The sequence below is a fragment of the Pleurodeles waltl genome, chromosome 6 (genome assembly GCF_031143425.1).
Source record: "Pleurodeles waltl isolate 20211129_DDA chromosome 6, aPleWal1.hap1.20221129, whole genome shotgun sequence".
NCBI classification, from domain to species: Eukaryota; Metazoa; Chordata; class Amphibia; order Caudata; family Salamandridae; genus Pleurodeles; species Pleurodeles waltl.
The window spans coordinates 1,198,177,055-1,198,194,304 of NC_090445.1; the positions used below are offsets into that span (position 1 = coordinate 1,198,177,055).

Below are 17,250 nucleotides of genomic sequence, written 5' to 3' on the forward strand. Positions count from 1 at the left end.
GTACCACCTTCCAGTGAGCAGGAGAACTGCTTTTTGAGTTTCAGGATCTGGTCTGGAGCCTGGGGACAGAGAAAAGGTGAGAAACCTATGGTTGTAATTATCCACCAAAATGAGATGTTCCTCCACCGGTAGGAATCGCAGCTCACTGAAGTGACTGAAATGAGAAAGGCCACTTTTCACAAGATGAACTGTAGTAGGCAAGTGTGTAATGGCTCAAAATGCAGTCAATAACCAGTGTAAGAAAAAAATTCAGGTCATAAGGAAGGGTCTGTTGGCGTTCTTGAAGAGATGACTTACCACCTTCCATAAAAAGCCTTAACCACAGGAATTCTAGAAATTGTCCGCTGGGGTTCATTTTGCAGGTAAGATGCGTAAGCCGGTAACTGCACCCTAATGGAGGTCTATGCTAGGTCTACATTTAAGACTTATTAAGTAACAAGAATTATTTGTGGCTTCAAACCATCCTCTACTGAGCCTTCCACCTCTCAAAGCAAGCAAGGCACCTATTTCTATATTAGAGGCTCCTTCAGAGGTTCATACATAGGCGCAAACAACAAAGGCATCCACCTCTAAAGGATCTGCCTCCACTGCACGCCAGTGACTACTTATAAATTCCACCAGCTCACTCCTCTCCAGTAGGTGGGGTGGGGGAAGACAAACATTTTCTACCCACAGTGGTCCAGTATCACCACAGACCAGTTGGTTCTCTTAAATATCTAATATGGTTACTGTCTGGAGCCCATTTCTAATCCACCAAACATCCCCTCTCACATTCACACTATTACAACACATTTTTCTTCTCAGAGGTACAATCTCTTCTTCTCAAAGGGTCTATAGAATTATTCCCCTTTCACAGCAAGGGTTAGGAGTATACGCCCTATGCTACCTCATACAAAAGGATGATGGGTCACTTCAGACCTATTCTAGATCTCAGACCACTTAACCTCTACATTCGATCAGAGCATTTCCATATAGTCACTCTCCAAGATGTCATTCCATTGTTGCAATAAGGAGATTACGTGACAGCTTTAGATCTGAAAGACGCATACTTTCATATTCCCATTCATCCAGCACACCACAAGTACCTCAGATTTGTCATTGCGGGAAAACATAAGTTCAAGGTTCTACCATTCAAGGTAACAACGGCCTCCAGGTTTTTCACAAAACGTCTAGCAGTAGTTGCAGCACACCTCAGATGACAAATCCACGTCTTCTCCCTACTTGGATGACTGGCTCATCAAAGCCAGTACAAACCAACAATGTCAGTGGCGCACTCAAATCACAATACACCTCTTTCATACTCTAGGATTCACGATCAACTTTCTCGAAACCAATCTCCACCCTTTACAGATACAGCCTTACAACTTTCTTCTCAATTATCCCATCTTGGTCAGGATAATATGGAAATGGGCAATTAACCACTACATTCACCTAGTGGTGGAATATCTCCCAGGAATGGACTACCTGTTAGCAGACCTCCTCAGCATGATTCAGCAACAAGTCCACGAATGGGAACTCCACCCACAAGTCCTTCACTAGTACTTTCAAAGGTGGGGAAATGCCACAAATAGATCTCTTTGCCACTGCAGAAAATTCAAAATGCCAAAACTTTGCGTCCAGATACCCACACCCTCAGTCCAAGGGCAGTGCTCTATGGATAAATTGGTCCGGGATATTTGCTTGCGCTTTTCCACCTCTCCCTCTCATACAATGTCTAGTTCGCAAACTGACAAACTCCCCTCACAATGATCCTTGTAGCTCCCACTTGGTCACGTCAGCCTTGGTTCAGAACACTTGTAGATCTGTCTGAAGTTCCTCACAAGAAACTCCCCATTAGGCCAGACCTTCTTACTCAGTCAAGGTCAGATCAGGCATCCAGATGCCAAAATGCTCAACCATGCCATATGGCTCCTGAAGTCATACAGTTGGGTTATTTAAATCTTCTGCCAGAATGTATGGGCTTTCTTAAAGAGGCACACAAACCTACAACTAGGCAGTGTTATGCTGCAAAATGGAAACCTTTTATATGCTACTGTTAACCTAAACACACTGACCCACTCAGAGCCTCAGTCCAAGTCATTGTTTGCTATCTGCTGCATTTGCAAAAGGCAAGCTTACTCAACTATTGTCTTCATTTAGCAGCTATAGCTGCTTATCTCCAAAACAGACAACAGGTCTCTTTATTTAGAACTCAAGTTATCAAAGTCTTCATTGAAGATCTATAAAGTCTCATTCCACCCAGGGTTACCCCAGCACTATTCTGAAACCTTAATGTTTTACTTACTAGGCTTGTGGGTCCACCTTTTGAGCCTATGCATGCATGCCCTTTACAATTTCTTTCATGGAAGGTAGCCTTTTTAATAGCTATCTCTTTCCTAAGACGTGTAAGTGAACTCCAAGCTCTAACTTTAGAAGAACCATTTTTCAAGTTACACAGTCGTTCTTCAAACAAACCCTAAGTTCCTTCCCAAAATAAGTTTGACATTGCCACATCAACCATTCAATTGAGATACCATTTTTTCCCACAACCTGACTGTAGGAAGTTGGCTCTGTATATACTATCTCAAAGTGAGATAGTGTGCACAGTCCAAGGGTTTCCCTTAGAGGTTGATAGAGGCAAAATTAGAATATACTAATGCTCGATTTTGTGGTAGTGTGATCGAGCAGTAGGCTTATCAGAGGGTAGTGTTAAGCATTTGTTGTACACACACAGGCAAATGAGGAACACGCACTCAGACAATTCCAGGCCAATAGGTTTTTATATAGAAAAATATATTTTCTTAGTTTATTTTAAGAACCACAGGTTCAAGATTTATAAACAATACTTTAAATGAAAGGTATTTCACTTAGTAACTTTGAATTAGCAAAATAGCATATACAGATTTCACACAAATGGCGATAAGCTATTTTAAAACTGGACAGTGCAATTTTCAACAGTTCCTGGGGGAGGAAAGTGTTTGTTAGTTTTGCAGGTAAGTAAACCACCTACAGGGTTCAAAGTTGGGTCCAAGGTAGCCCACCGTTGGGGGTTCAGGGCAATGTAGTTCGATGGGAGACCCAGGGGTCTCTTCAGCGAAGCAGGAAGGCAAGGGGGGGGGGGCTCCTCGGGGTAGCCACCACCTGGGCAAGGGAGAGGGCCACCTGGGGGTCGCTCCTGCACTGGAGGTCAGATCCTTCAGGTCCTGGGGGTGCAGTGTCCTTACCAGGCGTCGGGTTCTTAGAAGCAGGCAGTCGCGGTCAGTGGGAGCCTCTGGATTCCCTCTGCAGGCGTCGCAATGGGGGCTCAGGGGGGGGTCAACTGGCTACTCACGGGCTCGCAGTCGCCGGTGAGTCCTCCCTGTAGTGTTGGTTCTCCACAAGTCGAGCCGGGGGCGTCGGGTGCAGAGTGCAAAGTCCTCGGGAGTTCTTGGTTTTTTTAGATGCCGGGTAGTCCTCTAAGGCTTCAGAGGTCGCTGGACCCTGTGGAACGCGTCGCTGTTTTTCTTGAAGTGGGGAGACAGGCCGGTAGAGCTGGGGCCAAAGCAGTTGGTGTCTCCGTCTTCTCTGCAGGCTTTTCAGCTCAGCAGTCCTTCGTCTTAGGTTGCAGGAATCTATCTTGCTAGGTTCTGGGAGCCCCTAAATACCCAATTTAGGGGGGTGTTTAGGTCTGGGGGGTTAGTAGCCAATGGCTACTAGCCCTGAGGGTGGCTACACCCTCTTTGTGCCTCCTCCCGGAGGGGAGGGGGGCACATCCCTAATCCTATTGGGGGAATCCTCCATCTGCAAGATGGAGGATTTCTAAAAGTCAGAGTCACCTCCGCTCAGGACACCTTAGGGGCTGTCCTGACTGGCCAGTGACAACAACTTGTTTTTCTCATTATCTCCTGCGGGCTTGCCGCCAAAAGTGGGGCCGTGGCCGGAGGGGGAGGGCAACTCCACTAGCTGGAGTGCCCTGGGGTGCTGTAACAAAGGGGGTGAGCCTTTGAGGCTCACCGCCAGGTGTTACAGTGCCTGCAGGGGGAGGTGAGAAGCACCTCCACCCAGTACAGGCTTTGTTACTAGCCACAGAGTGACAAAGGCACTCTCCCTATGTGGCCAGAAACATGTCTGGTGTGTGGCAGGCTGCTAAAACTAGTCAGGTCTTGTTTCAGGGGGCATCTCTAAGATGCCCTCTGGGTTGTATTTTACAATAAAATGTACACTGGCATCAGTGAGCATTTATTGTGCTGTGAAGTTTGATACCAAACTTCCCAGTTTTCAGTGTAGCCATTATGGTGCTGTGGAATTCGTGCATGACAGACTCCCAGACCATATACTCTTATGGCTACCTACCCTGCACTTACGTCTAAGGTTTTGATTAGACACTGTAGGGGCATAGTGCTCATGCACCTATGGTATAGTGCACCCTGCCTTAGGGCTGTAAGGCCTGCTAGTGGGGTGACTTCCCTATGCCATAGGCAGTGTGAGGTTGGCATGGCACCCTGAGGGGAGTGCCATGTCGACTTAGTCATTTTCTCCCCACCAGCACACACAAGCTGGCAAGCAGTGTCTGTGCTGAGTGAGGGGTCTTCAGGGTGGCATAAGACATGCTGCAGCCCTTAGCGACATTCCTTGGCATCAGGACCCTTGGAACCAGGGGTACCAGTTACAAGGGACTTACCTGGATGCCAGGGTGGAAACAAAGGTACAGGTTAGGGAAATAACACTGGTGCTGGGGCCTGGTTAGCAGGCCTCAGCACACTTTCAAATCATAACTTGGCATCAGCAATGGCAAAAAGCCAGGGGGTAACCATGCCAAGGAGGCATTTCCTTACAGCTAGTATTAATACCACGTGCTGCAATGTCTGCAGCATCGATTGCACACCTAATGGAGTTGTTTGAGATGGTCAAACCCTCACAATCTATCTCCTGTGCCCTTTTCCGATGTTCCTCTGAGAGGTACTGGAGAAGATCCAACCATTTCATCCCTATAATCCCTGTTGTACCGTGCTAAGAGTGCCTGCAAATTGGCAAACACCAATGATTGGCAGCTTGTGTAGCCACCCTTTTGCCTACTGTATCTAGCTTTTTCGCTCACCGTACCAGGGGGACGACGTATCCCATGCTGATTGGCTGTTAACATGTTTTTGTGCTGTGCTGACTACTATGGAGTCAGGAGGGATTTATGAGGATATAAATATAGCGTCTGTAGGTGCCGCCTTGTATTTTTTTCATCTCCTTTTGTGGTGATAACTCTAGACCTAACAAGTTCTTTAAAAATATCAGTGGCATGTTTAAGCATGCCGGGTAGCATGGGTAAAAACGGACTTTATTGGTGGTAGTCAGTGTATCAATCCTCATCTTGAACTTCTCCTTGAGGAAGAGATTGAGGGACCGTAGGTCTAGGATAGGGAGAAGTCCATTGTCCTTTTTATGACAAAAATGCAATACATAAATTACTGCACAGATTAATATTATACTGCTGAGTAAAATATGTATCCTTTAACATTAACAAAGGCTTACCATAATGAAGCCTTTTCAACCCCTTGATCCATGGTGAAGAATTAGTATGTCTCTTATTTTTATTACTTGGGTATACATTTCATAAAGGCAATTTAATTGGAAATAACAGATAAGCAAAGCAATTTCCACCCTGTTACAAACTGAGAACAGTGCTCAGATTTGAACAGAAAACAGGTTGTCAGTCCATAAGCATAATACTTCAAGTTTAAAAGTGGAAAGCAGTGGCTGCTGCTTTATATGGAGTCGAACTCTGTGGCCAGGGCAACCTACAGGAACTACAAAATATAGAAAACCAGTTCTTGAGTACTTGTTAAGGCTCGACCCTTTTAGTGCACTGTTTTGGTATTAAACAGTATTCCCATCACAGATTGGACTGGACTGAGGCCAGTGTTGTACTAGCTAAAATTGCATAGAAATGCAGCAATATTTATTAAAGACTGGCCTGAATATGAAGAACAGGCATGGCTAGGTAGCTGTCTGGCACATGTTAAAATATTAACAGTGCTTTAGATAAAGGAACAATGGAAGGATTCCAGTTGAGTTGGGGGAGTGAAAACTCAGAACGGCATGAGCATTTTAAACAGGAGACAATGATTTTAAAGATCTGTTCAGGTAGTGTGCAGGCAGGTTACCTTGTTTTTGAGGCAGAAATCTGGTTTGAAAACCAATTGGAATAAATGCATCCTGAACTGAAACGCAAACTACATCTTCAATTTTGTATTTACTGCGATCTGCTAGGCTGGACAAAAGGGGAGAATATTGTGATTGCACTTTTGGTGGCAAAGACAACATTAAACACTTTTTTGCACAACACTGATTAAAGCCCATAAATGCTGGATATTTTGATTTAAGGCAGAAGATTAAATGATTTTCAACTCTGTCCTCATATAGATCGACAGTGTGATTAATTGCCTGTAGTATCTAGAAGAGATTGGTGAAAAGCAAATTATATCATAAGGCTCATGCAGCAGATTGTATTGTTAAATATGTTACTTTTGTGCTATAAACTATTGTAGAGAATATTTTCAATGTGTTTGCAAGCATAGTGAATGAAAACTGAATGGAAAGCAATTTTATGCTTTGACAATATTACACATGCTTACAGTACTGGTTGTTTCCAAAGCCTTGTTGGTTTTAGGATTTTATCACAACGAAACAAAAATTTAGGGGAGTAAATAAAAATAAAATTGAGAAAAAGTAAAATAAAGAGGAAATACAGATATTAAAAGAGAAATGGCAAAGAATTAGAAGACAAGGAAGAAAAATAAAGAAAAAAGGGAAACAAAGCAAGAGTAGCAAAGAAACAATTTTTTTTTAAGAGAAACTGAAAGGACAACATGGAAGAGAAAGATGGAAACATGAGGGAAAACATGTCAATCAGGCCAAAAAAGGGATGTCAAGAGAACAAACATTTGCAATGCAACGGGTCTCGCATTTGTTCGAGTTACAGCTATTCGCGTCGTAAACTCCTAACCGGAGTTTTCTTGCCACAGAAATTGAAAAACAAACAACAAAAGAAAGCGCAATCATGCTATGTAAAACGCAGCATGATCGCTCTCAAATTGAAAACCCAAAAAAAAAGTGTGAGATTACGCTATGGAAAACACTACGCAGAAAACAAAAAGATAAAGTAATCCTGAAACCATGCTGAAAACATGGAGCCTCGTATGTTTTCAGTAGTTGGCCGGTGCGCTCAAGGAAGGCTAAACACCAGAAAAGGCATGACGTATGCATGCCTTTCACTAATGAAATCAAGCAGATTTTAAAAGGCAATCCCACGAACCAATGAAAGTGACAGGCGTGACATGGGCGTGGTTAAAACCCCAAAGAGAGATTACAACAGGGAAGGAGAGCTTGTGCGCTCAACCCTAAAGAGGAGAGGGGTGGCATTATCTAATACATGATGGAGGTAAGAATAAACAGTGACACAGTAAGGCTGAGAGAAGAGATGAAAAAGTAAAAAAAGTGATGAGGGATAGATGTGAGGCACGCAAATAAAAAAGGGAATACAGTGGAAGAAAAACTTCAGTAAGCTGAGAAAGGTGGAGTTAAGCGTAGAATTAGTGACAGAGTACTGTGATAGAGGAAAATGGAATCTGGGATATGACCATGGCAAAATGTTTAAGGCAGATGTGAGGTAAAACTCTTGGGATACAGAGTGTTAGAAATGGGGTCTCTAGTTGGCAGTGGTTTGCACCCTGTTTAAGTAGGGACCCTCACTCTAGTCAGGGTAAAGGAGCCACAGATCTAAGATAACCCTGCTCAATCCCTTGGTAGCTTGGATCAAGCTGTCAGGCTTATCTCAATCTCAGAGGCAATTTGAAAAGCACTTGTACACAAACAGTAACAGTGAAAACACCACAAACATACTCCTCACCAGTTTAGAAAAATAGCCCATATTTATCTGAGTAAAACAAGACCAAAATGACAAAAATCCAACATACACAAGTAAAGATATGAATTTTCGAAGATGAAATCTTAGAACAGCCCTGAGAAACACAATAGCTCCAACTGGGGCTACCACAGTGTTTTGACTGAGTCGTTTTACAGACTGATGCCACTTACAAGGGAGTGTGGGCCGGTTGTGGAGTTGCCCGGACCCCAGGTACAGTACTTTGGAAAACAATGAGGAAACAGACGCTGCACTGAGTTGGAAAGGTGAGGAGTCGCTGGAGCCGGTGCAGAATTAGTTCCTTACGGCTTCTGGAGAGGGCATGCAGCGTCAGCTGCAAGGCATCTGTTCCTTACGACAAGGCAGGATCAACGAATCCAGCAGGTCAAGATGTGAGGCGTTCACTCTGTGATGTTGTGTTCTTGTCACTGGGCTACAGGTGCTGCGGCAGAGACTGAGTCGGGTGTCACCAATGTCTGTGACATGGTACTCTGGACTCTCGCTGTGGCAGGACTTCTGAGACGCTGCAGCAGTGTGGGGCCTGTGCTGCAGGTTCTGGTCGCTGCAGCGGCACAGAGTTGGAGAGCGGCACAGAGTTGGAGAGGGTATAGTTTCTTACCTGAAACTCCAGTTCTCTTGTAGGGGTATTTCCATGATAGTCATAAGTGTTGAATATTCCCCGCCAGCCTGCGGGGACCCCGGAGCACTTTTTCCAATATAATTTCTTAAGTGTCCATGTTCGCCTTACTTCAGAAAGGCCTGCCAAGTCACTTAAGAATGTTCCCATGCAGCCTATATGAAGGGCTACAGTGTTCAAACTTCATTCAGATTTTCCTTGAAGTAAAAGCATTAAAATGCTTGAAAAATGAATGTAATTTTTTTTTTAGAAAAATTCCTTCACAATCCTCTTTATATCAGAAAAAAAAAACCTATGAAGGACTGCAGAGCAGTGTAGCCCATAGGCTGCCATTAGTAATGAAGAAAAAAGATAAACAGCCAGTCCTCCAGTACCCCATCATGCTTAGAGAGAGGCAGTTACCTCAGTTCTTTTTTCCAGCACCTGCTGACTGGACCCTGGAGCATTGAGCTCAACCTTTTTAGGGTTTTTTCTTCAAAAATATAGAGAAACTTTGAGAAAAAGGCTTCATTCGACGTCTTGTATCTTTCTCTACTGGATTTTGAAGTTTTCTGACAAGAATTTAAGGCTTTTTTTACTCAAAAAATGCCTTCCTTATTTGCTAAATGCCCAAAATATGACAGAAAGAAGGCCAAAACAGATCCTCATGAGGTCTGTATCATTTGTCTGCCTTCCTCACATATTCCCGACTCCTGCAACATCTGCAAGACATTCTCCAGTCGCACGTTACGTGACAGAGAAGATTTGTCTTCAAGGGAGAGCAGAGAAGACGCCAAGGAACCAGTGGGACTTCTGAGCGAGGGGAAGGTCGGTCTTCCACCAGGGCTCATACCTCGGCCTCCAATGGTCGTGGAAGGTCTACGAGGCGTTCTTCAGGACAAAAACGCCATCGGTCGAGAGGAGGTACGGCGCCGATATCCTCGCAGTCGAAGTCTGGCTCGATGTCGTATAGGAGTTGCCGTTCGACGTCAAGGCACCGCACGACGTCGAAGACCCCAAGACGCACAACATCAAGAAGCAGATCGGCGACGTCGAAAGGTAAACGTAGATGTGATGGGTCGACACCCCGCACAGCGTCGACGTCGAGACGGATAATTTATTCGTCCTCAGAGCAACCCAATTCAGTAGTGCTGCTTCCCTCTTCTTCTTGTGCTTCTCCGCATGCCTCTCCTCCTCCAGATCTACTGTCAACGTCACCTCAGCCAACTGGTCAGGAGTTACCAAAACCGGCACCGCTTCCAGTGCCTCAAGTACCAGTTAATGTCCCAACTAGACCGCGCTCTACATCGCGCCACCGTTCACTTCATGGCCATGACTCATCCCGCTCAAGGTCGCACCGCAGATCTTGGCATAGATCAAGTTCAAGGGAGAATGAGAGGGAGTCTTGGTCTTCCACCAGAGACTTCTCCCCTACCTTATCGGACTCTCCTCCACCTCAGTCCTCGGCGGTGGATGACATTAACACCTTCCATGAAGTGCTGGTCCGAGGCGCGTCAAAACTAAATATTCCGATGGTCGCCCCTACACCATCTACATTGGTCATCTTTGAAACTCTACAACAGCGTACAGCTGCCAGACCATTACTACCCCTAGTACCTCTGCCTCTTAGAGCCCGCTATGGAGGTTTTCCTCTCACCGGCTATGACAAGACCTGCACCTTCTAGACTGCAGAAAAAATATCGACCTCCTGAGCAGGATCCGGTGTTTTTGCGTTCTGACCCGCCACCGGACTCAGTAGTTATTTTGGCGGCTCGCAAAGCTCACGCTACCTCTCCGTCTTCCACCTCTCCCGCGGATAAGGAGAGTAAAAGGTTGGATTCGACAGGCCGTAAAGTCTGCGGTTCAGCTGCATCATCTATGAAGACTGCAAGCGCCACAGCCATTTTGGGCAGGTACGAAAGATCTTTGTGGGGTTCCATATTGCAGTTCGCAGAGCATCTCCAGAGAGATCACAGAGTACTTCCTAGAAATAGCCAAAGAAGCTGCTATGGTCTCCAATCAGATCATAAGCGCAGCGGCGGACGCGTCTTTACTTTCAGCTCATTCTTACTGCCATAGTGCGACGCTGAGAAGACATTCGTGGCTGGGGCTTACATAATTGAAGCCGGATGCGCAGCAAAGAATAATGAATCTGCCATTTTCAGGATCAACATTATTTGGATCACACGCAGATGATGAAATGGCAAGGATGAAAGCTGAGGTGGACACATTAAAAGCAGTAGGACTGGACAAACCTAAAGAGCAATGTAGGTCCTTCCGTCCTTTCCATCGCCGCTACACCTCGCAGAGGGTTCAAACCCCTCAATGGGTCCCTACGAAGCCTCACCAGCAGTACCAGCAAGCCTACCAGCCTCTGTGTAAATCACAGAGGGGACGATCGACCCATCAGTCCACTCAGAGTACCCGACAACCTACCACCTCAAAACCCTGAGAATTTCCTCCCCCCAACTTCGTTAACCACTCCGGTGGGGGGGGAAGAGTCACCAATTGCCTGGTAGAGTGGTAAAGAATTACAACAGACGCTTGGGTCTTAAACTTTGTACAGAATGGATATTGTCTCAGGTTTTCCACACCACCTCCGGCTATCCCGCCAAAACCCTCAACTGCACACCTCGACCTCTTAAAGGCGGAAGTTTCCATCCTCCTCGAAAAGAGAGCAATGGAGGTGGTTCCCCTCAACCAACGGGGGAAGGGTATTTACTCCAAATACTTTCTCATCCCAAAGAAGGACAAGAGCATATTCAGGCAAATAATAGACCTCAAAATTGCCAACAAATGGGTTCGAAAAGAAAAGTTCAGGATGCTAGCCTTACACCAGATATATCCTCGGATTCAACAAGGAGACTGGCTTTGCTCAGTGGATCTACACAGTGCGTATTTCCATATCCTCATTGCGAAGAAGCATCGGAAATTCCTGAGGTTTGTGGTGGGTCAAGATCACTTACAATACACGGTCCTACCATTCGGTCTCAGGTCTGCACCCAGAACCTTTTCCAAGTGCATGGCGGTGGCGGCAACTCATTTCAGGAAAAATCCAATTTTCATATACCTGTATCTGGACGACTGGTTAATCAAAGCATCCAAGGGATTTCCTTTGTTCTAATACTTGAGAGCTCTTTTAACAACAAGTGTGTGAAGGGTTCTCAGCAACTGAATGTGGCTGTGGAAAGAAGACTGGCAATTCCACTGGTTGATGGAAATGGTTAAACTACTTTAAGTAGCAATTTAGGGTTTGTCCTAAGTACTATTTTATTTTTGTGAATTTGGAAGAAAGTGAAATTCAAACTTTCACTTTAGAAGAACCTAACTCTTCTTAAGGAAGTAATTGCTACTAGGAAAGCAACCTTCCATGAGAGAGATCGAAGAGTGCAAGAATGCATGGGATCAAATGGTGGACCCATAAGCCTTGTGAGCACAATGTTAAGATTCCAGGTAGGAGCTGGTGCAGCTATAGGTGAAATAGTTCTTTAAACGCCGTCCATGACAGGGATCCTAAAGAGAGAAGTATGCTGTCTGTTTTGGAGGTAAGCAGCTATTGCTGTTAAATGAATTTTAATAGATGAATACGCAAGATCTGGCTTTTTGTACAGGAAGCAAACAAACAATATCCTGTACTGATGCTTTAAGTGGATCAGTGCTTTTAGGTTGACAGTAATATACAAAATTCTTCCATTAAGCTGCAATTTCCATACATTCTGTTGGAAGCTGTAAATATCCAAACTCTATGACCTCGGGAGCCAAATTGCTAGGTTGAGACACTGGGATAGGGATGACTGATTTGACCTTTGTTTTGAGGCAATAGGTCCGGTCTGTTTTGGAAGCTTGTGATGTGGAACTACAGAGAGATCCGACAGTGTTGGATAACAGTGTTGATGTGCTCATGTGGGAGCTATGAGTATCAGTGTGATGGATCTTGTTGATCAGAAATGGAATTAGTGGGACAGGGTGAAAGCATAATCAAATATCCCTGACCAACTGATCCGTAGAGCACTGCTCTCGGATCGAGGGTGTGGGTACCTGAATGCGAAGTTTGGGCATTTAGCGTTTTTGCTTGTTGCTAAGATGTCTAGGAAGGGGGTTCCCCACATGTGGCAGTATTGTTGAATCTCCTATTTGTGTATCTGTTGCTGTGTACTGCTGAAGAGGTCTGCTAGTTGGTTGTGTATCCCTGGGATATACTCTGCTAGTAGTTGAATGTGATTGTGAATCGCCCATTTCCAAACTGTCTGTGCTAGAAGGGACAATTGAGATGTCAGTCCCCGCCCGGTTTTTGCAGATAATACATTGTGGTCATGTTGTCAGTCTTTATCAAACACTGTTTTGTGCATGATCTGTGGTTGGAAAGCTTTGAGTGCTAGGAACACTGCTAGCAATTCCAAATGGTTTATGTGAGAAATGTGTTCAATTAAGTCCCATTCCACTTGTATGGTAAGGTTGTTGAGATGGGCTCCCCAACCCATCATTGATGCATCATTGTGATTATGGTCAGTGGCACAGGGTGCTGAAATGGCCACCCTTTTGATAAGTTGGTGTAATTTCACCGTTGTAGAGAGTAGTAAGTTTGGCGGTCCAACACTAGATAGTGATGTTTACCCTGTTCCCAAAACCACTGTTGCGAAACACTGTTGTAGGGGTCTCATGTTTAGACATGCATTGGGTACTATTGCTATGCAGAATGCCATAATTCCTAAAAGTTTCATGATAAACCTTACTGTGTAAGTGCGATTGTACTGTAGTTGAGATATGAGATTGTGAAAAGCTTGAATTCTCAGTGGGTTTGGGTAGTTGTATTTGGGTTGGTTGCAGAGGAGATTTCTGGTCATTGATTGTGAACCCTAGATTGTGTAGGGTATCCACTGTGTACTGTGTGTGCTGATGACAGGTTTGAATGGTGCTGGCTTTTATGTATATGTTGCCTTCCAAGGTATGCTGCAACCACTGCAAGGCATTTGATGAATACCCTTGGTGCTGATGTTACTCCAAAGGTTGGTACTTTGAACTGGTAGTGCTTGCCTATTTTCACAAATCTTAGAAATGTGTTATGTGCTGGATATATGGGTATGAGGAAGTAAGCATCTTTTAGATCTAATGCAGTCATGTAGTCTTGTATTTGTATCTGGACCAAATGCGTGTTGCTTATCAAAGGAATATTGAGTACTGCCTGTTGTATTTCAGGTTTGAACACTGAAGTTCTTAAGCATGTGTGCCTTCTAATAATCACACTGGTGTTGATACCCCTTGCTGCTGTGTCTGCTGCATTTAAGGCAGATCAAATTTGGTTATTAGAGATTGCCTGGCTCTCTGTAACTATCTGCTGTGCCCTTTTCTGGCGGAAGGTATTGTAAGAACACCTCCATTTCATCCCAACGAGCTCTATCGTATCTGACTAACAGATCTGGAGAATGTGCAATCCTCCAGTGATTAGCAGCTTCAGTTGCTACTCTTTTCCCTGCAGCATCAAACTTACGACTCTCCTTCTCTGGGGAAACATCCCCTGTGAATTGGTTAGTTGCCCTCTTCCTTGCTGCACTGACAACTATAGAGTCAGGTGGCAATTATTGTGTAATGAAAAGTTGATATGAAGGTGCAGGTTTCTACTTTGTCTACCCTTGGTGTGATAACTCTAGCCTTCAATGGTTCAATGGAAATGTGGTCTGCATTTTTAAGCATGCCTGGGAGCATGGGTAGACATTTATTCTCCTTATGAGTGGATGTTAATGTGTTGAATAAAAATAATTCATCCTCAGTGGTATCTGTATGCAACTGCACATTGTGATATGCAGCTGCCCTAGCTATGACCTGATTGTAGGCAGTGGTGTCTTCAGGTGGAGATGGCCTAGCTGGGTATAAATCAGGATCAATGGAAGGTATGGGATCTAACTCATAAATCCCATGGTTCTACGTTGTAATGAGTATCACCTAAATCATCCCCATGTGTAGAGTTAGCTGATTGTGGAGAAAATTGTTTAGGTGAAGGAGCAGCAATAAGTAAAGGAGAATGTGGTAGTGAGTGCCAGTGCCTTTAATTTTTCCTTATGCTTAAGTATTTTAGTAGGTGGAGGTCCAGCTTCTAAAGTCTCTTGGAAAAATAACTTTCTCTTTGTTGTAGGAGGAGAAGCAATAACCCTTCCAGTGTCTTTGCATATCTGGATTTGGCGCGGTTTAGCGTCCACGAGCCTGATTTCCAAAGACTCCGACAGTTGGAGCATATTTTCCACCCACAGGTATCAGCCCCTGAAGTCTGGAGGTGGAATGTTTTAGTCGGGCCGAGAATGTCGACTCTGAAATCAATGGCAGTTTTTTTAGGCTCTGAGGTGGAAGGCTCTGCTTTTCGACTATCCCGAAACAGGTGCGGCACACTGTTCGGTCAGTGCAAAATGCACTTTTCGGTACCGAACCAGAGGTTGGTCATCCGCATGTGTTTTTCAGGTCCTACCATGGCCAGCAAGCAGTGGTGGACCCAAGGCCAGTGCTAAAGTCTTTTTGGTTATCTTTGGGTGATGGGGAGGGGCTGATGTACTTACGTACTGTCACTCTGGATGCGACTGCCTGACCCATCCGAATCTCGTTCCGAACCAGATTCTGCGATGGAAACTGCAGCTTGAGCATGTTCTTCTCTGTAAATGTCAGGCGTATGCTGATGACTTGGACGCCATCGCCAACCGACGTGCTCTTTCATCCCTAAGAGTTTGAGCAGAAGGATCAACACGCTTCACAGCTTTCTTCTCTGTGATTCGGAGAAAGACAGAGGTTGCACACCGAGTGTTGATTGGTGTATGGGAACTTACCGTGACACCCAGGGCAAAAACAAAATGGAGTCTGCTCCATCACACTGACACTGTTCGACAACCATGAGTCGAAGTAGGCCCAAGAAGGGTGCAGTCGCCCGAAAGGGTGTTTAATTGACCCGGTCAATTACAATCGGATCGAATAAAAGTGAGAAAACGTGATTGAAAACTACACCGAGGTCTGAAGAGAGAAGTTCAGATAGTACCAAGCCAAGATCTACAGGAGGAAGAGGAAACACATCCGAACCAGACCATGGAAACAATCTAACAAAGGACTTGACGCCCAGACGCACTATCAACGAGAGGAGTCACTCGATCTTGTGAATAGAAAAAGCTTCTCTGAAGGAAAAACAACTTGTAACACTGAGCTCAACACTAGATGCCATTGCATACATACATACTTACTTATATGGAAAATGTCAAGTACCCAGTGTACATCTGTTCGTGGCATGAGACGCTGCACATTCACATGCTGTGCATATCCCGCCATCTAGTGTTGGGCTCGGAGTGTTACAAGTTGTTTTTCTTCAAAGAAGTCTTTTCGAGTCACGAGATCGAGGGACTCCTCCCCTTTCGGCTCCATTGCGCATGGGCGTCGACTCCATCTTAGATTGTTTTCCCCGCAGAGGGTGAGGTAGGAGTTGTGTATATAGTAATAGTGCCCATGCAATGGAGTAAGTATGTATGTACATAATGTGACAAAGTGATATATTTAAAAATTTACAAATGTACAAGTTTTATTTTTATCAACTTATAACGGCTACAGGCTCCCGGGGAGGTGGGAGGGTGCATGTGAATCTGCAGCGTCTCATGCCACGAACAGATGTACATTGGGTAAGTGACATTTTCCATTCGATGGCATGTGTAGCTGCAGATAGACATGCTGTGCATAGACTAGTAAGCAGTTATTTCCCCAAAAGCGGTGGTTTAGCCTGTAGGAGTTGAAGTTGTTTGAAATACTGCTTGTGCTACTGTGGCTTGTTGTGTTGTTAACACATCCACACAGTAATGTTTAGTGAATGTATGAGGCGTAGACCATGTGGCTGTCTTACAGATTTCTGTCATTGGTATATTTCCTAGAAAGGCCATGATGGCACCTTTCTTTCTAGTGGAGTGTGCCTTTGGTGTAACAGGCAGTTCTCTCTTTGCTTTTGTAAAGAAATGGCTCCCTGTTGCAGTTACCCCCCACTTTTTGCCTGATACTGATGCTGACTTGACTGAGAAGCGTGCTGGGACCCTGCTAACCAGGCCCCAGCACCAGTGTTCCTTCACCTAAAATGTACCATTGTATCCACAATTGGCACACCCTGGCATTCAGATAAGTCCCTTGTAAACTGGTACTTCTAGTACCAAGGGCCCTGATGCCAAGGAAAGGTCCCTAAGGGCTGCAGCATGTCTTATGCCACCCTAGAGACCCCTCACTCAGCACAGACACACTGCTTACAAGCCTGTGTGTGCTAGTGAGAACAAAATGAGTAAGTCGACATGGCACTCCCCTCAGGGTGCCATGCCAGCCTCTCACTGCCTATGCAGTATAGGTAAGACACCCCTCTAGCAGGCCTTACAGCCCTAAGGCAGGGTGCACTATACCATAGGTGAGGGTACCAGTGCATGAGCATGGTACCCCTACAGTGTCTAAACAAAACCTTAGACATTGTAAGTGCAGGGTAGCCATAAGAGTATATGGTCTGGGAGTCTGTCAAACACGAACTCCACAGCACCATAATGGCTACACTGAAGACTGGGAAGTTTGGTATCAAACTTCTCAGCACAATAAATGCACACTGATGCCAGTGTACATTTTATTGTAAAATACACCCCAGAGGGCACCTTAGAGGTGCCCCCTGAAACTTAACCAACTATCTGTGTAGGCTGACTGGTTCCAGCAGCCTGCCACACTAGAGACATGTTGCTGGCCCCATGGGGAGAGTGCCTTGGTCACTCTGAGGCCA

At 45.0% G+C, this 17,250-nt stretch overlaps 1 protein-coding gene across 2 annotated transcripts in view; it reads right to left on the reverse strand.

The window, feature by feature from the left end:
- HELLS (helicase, lymphoid specific) overlaps nucleotides 1–17,250 on the reverse strand; it is a 549,822-nt gene that overhangs the window by 111,123 nt on the left and 421,449 nt on the right. The window lies entirely within an intron of this gene.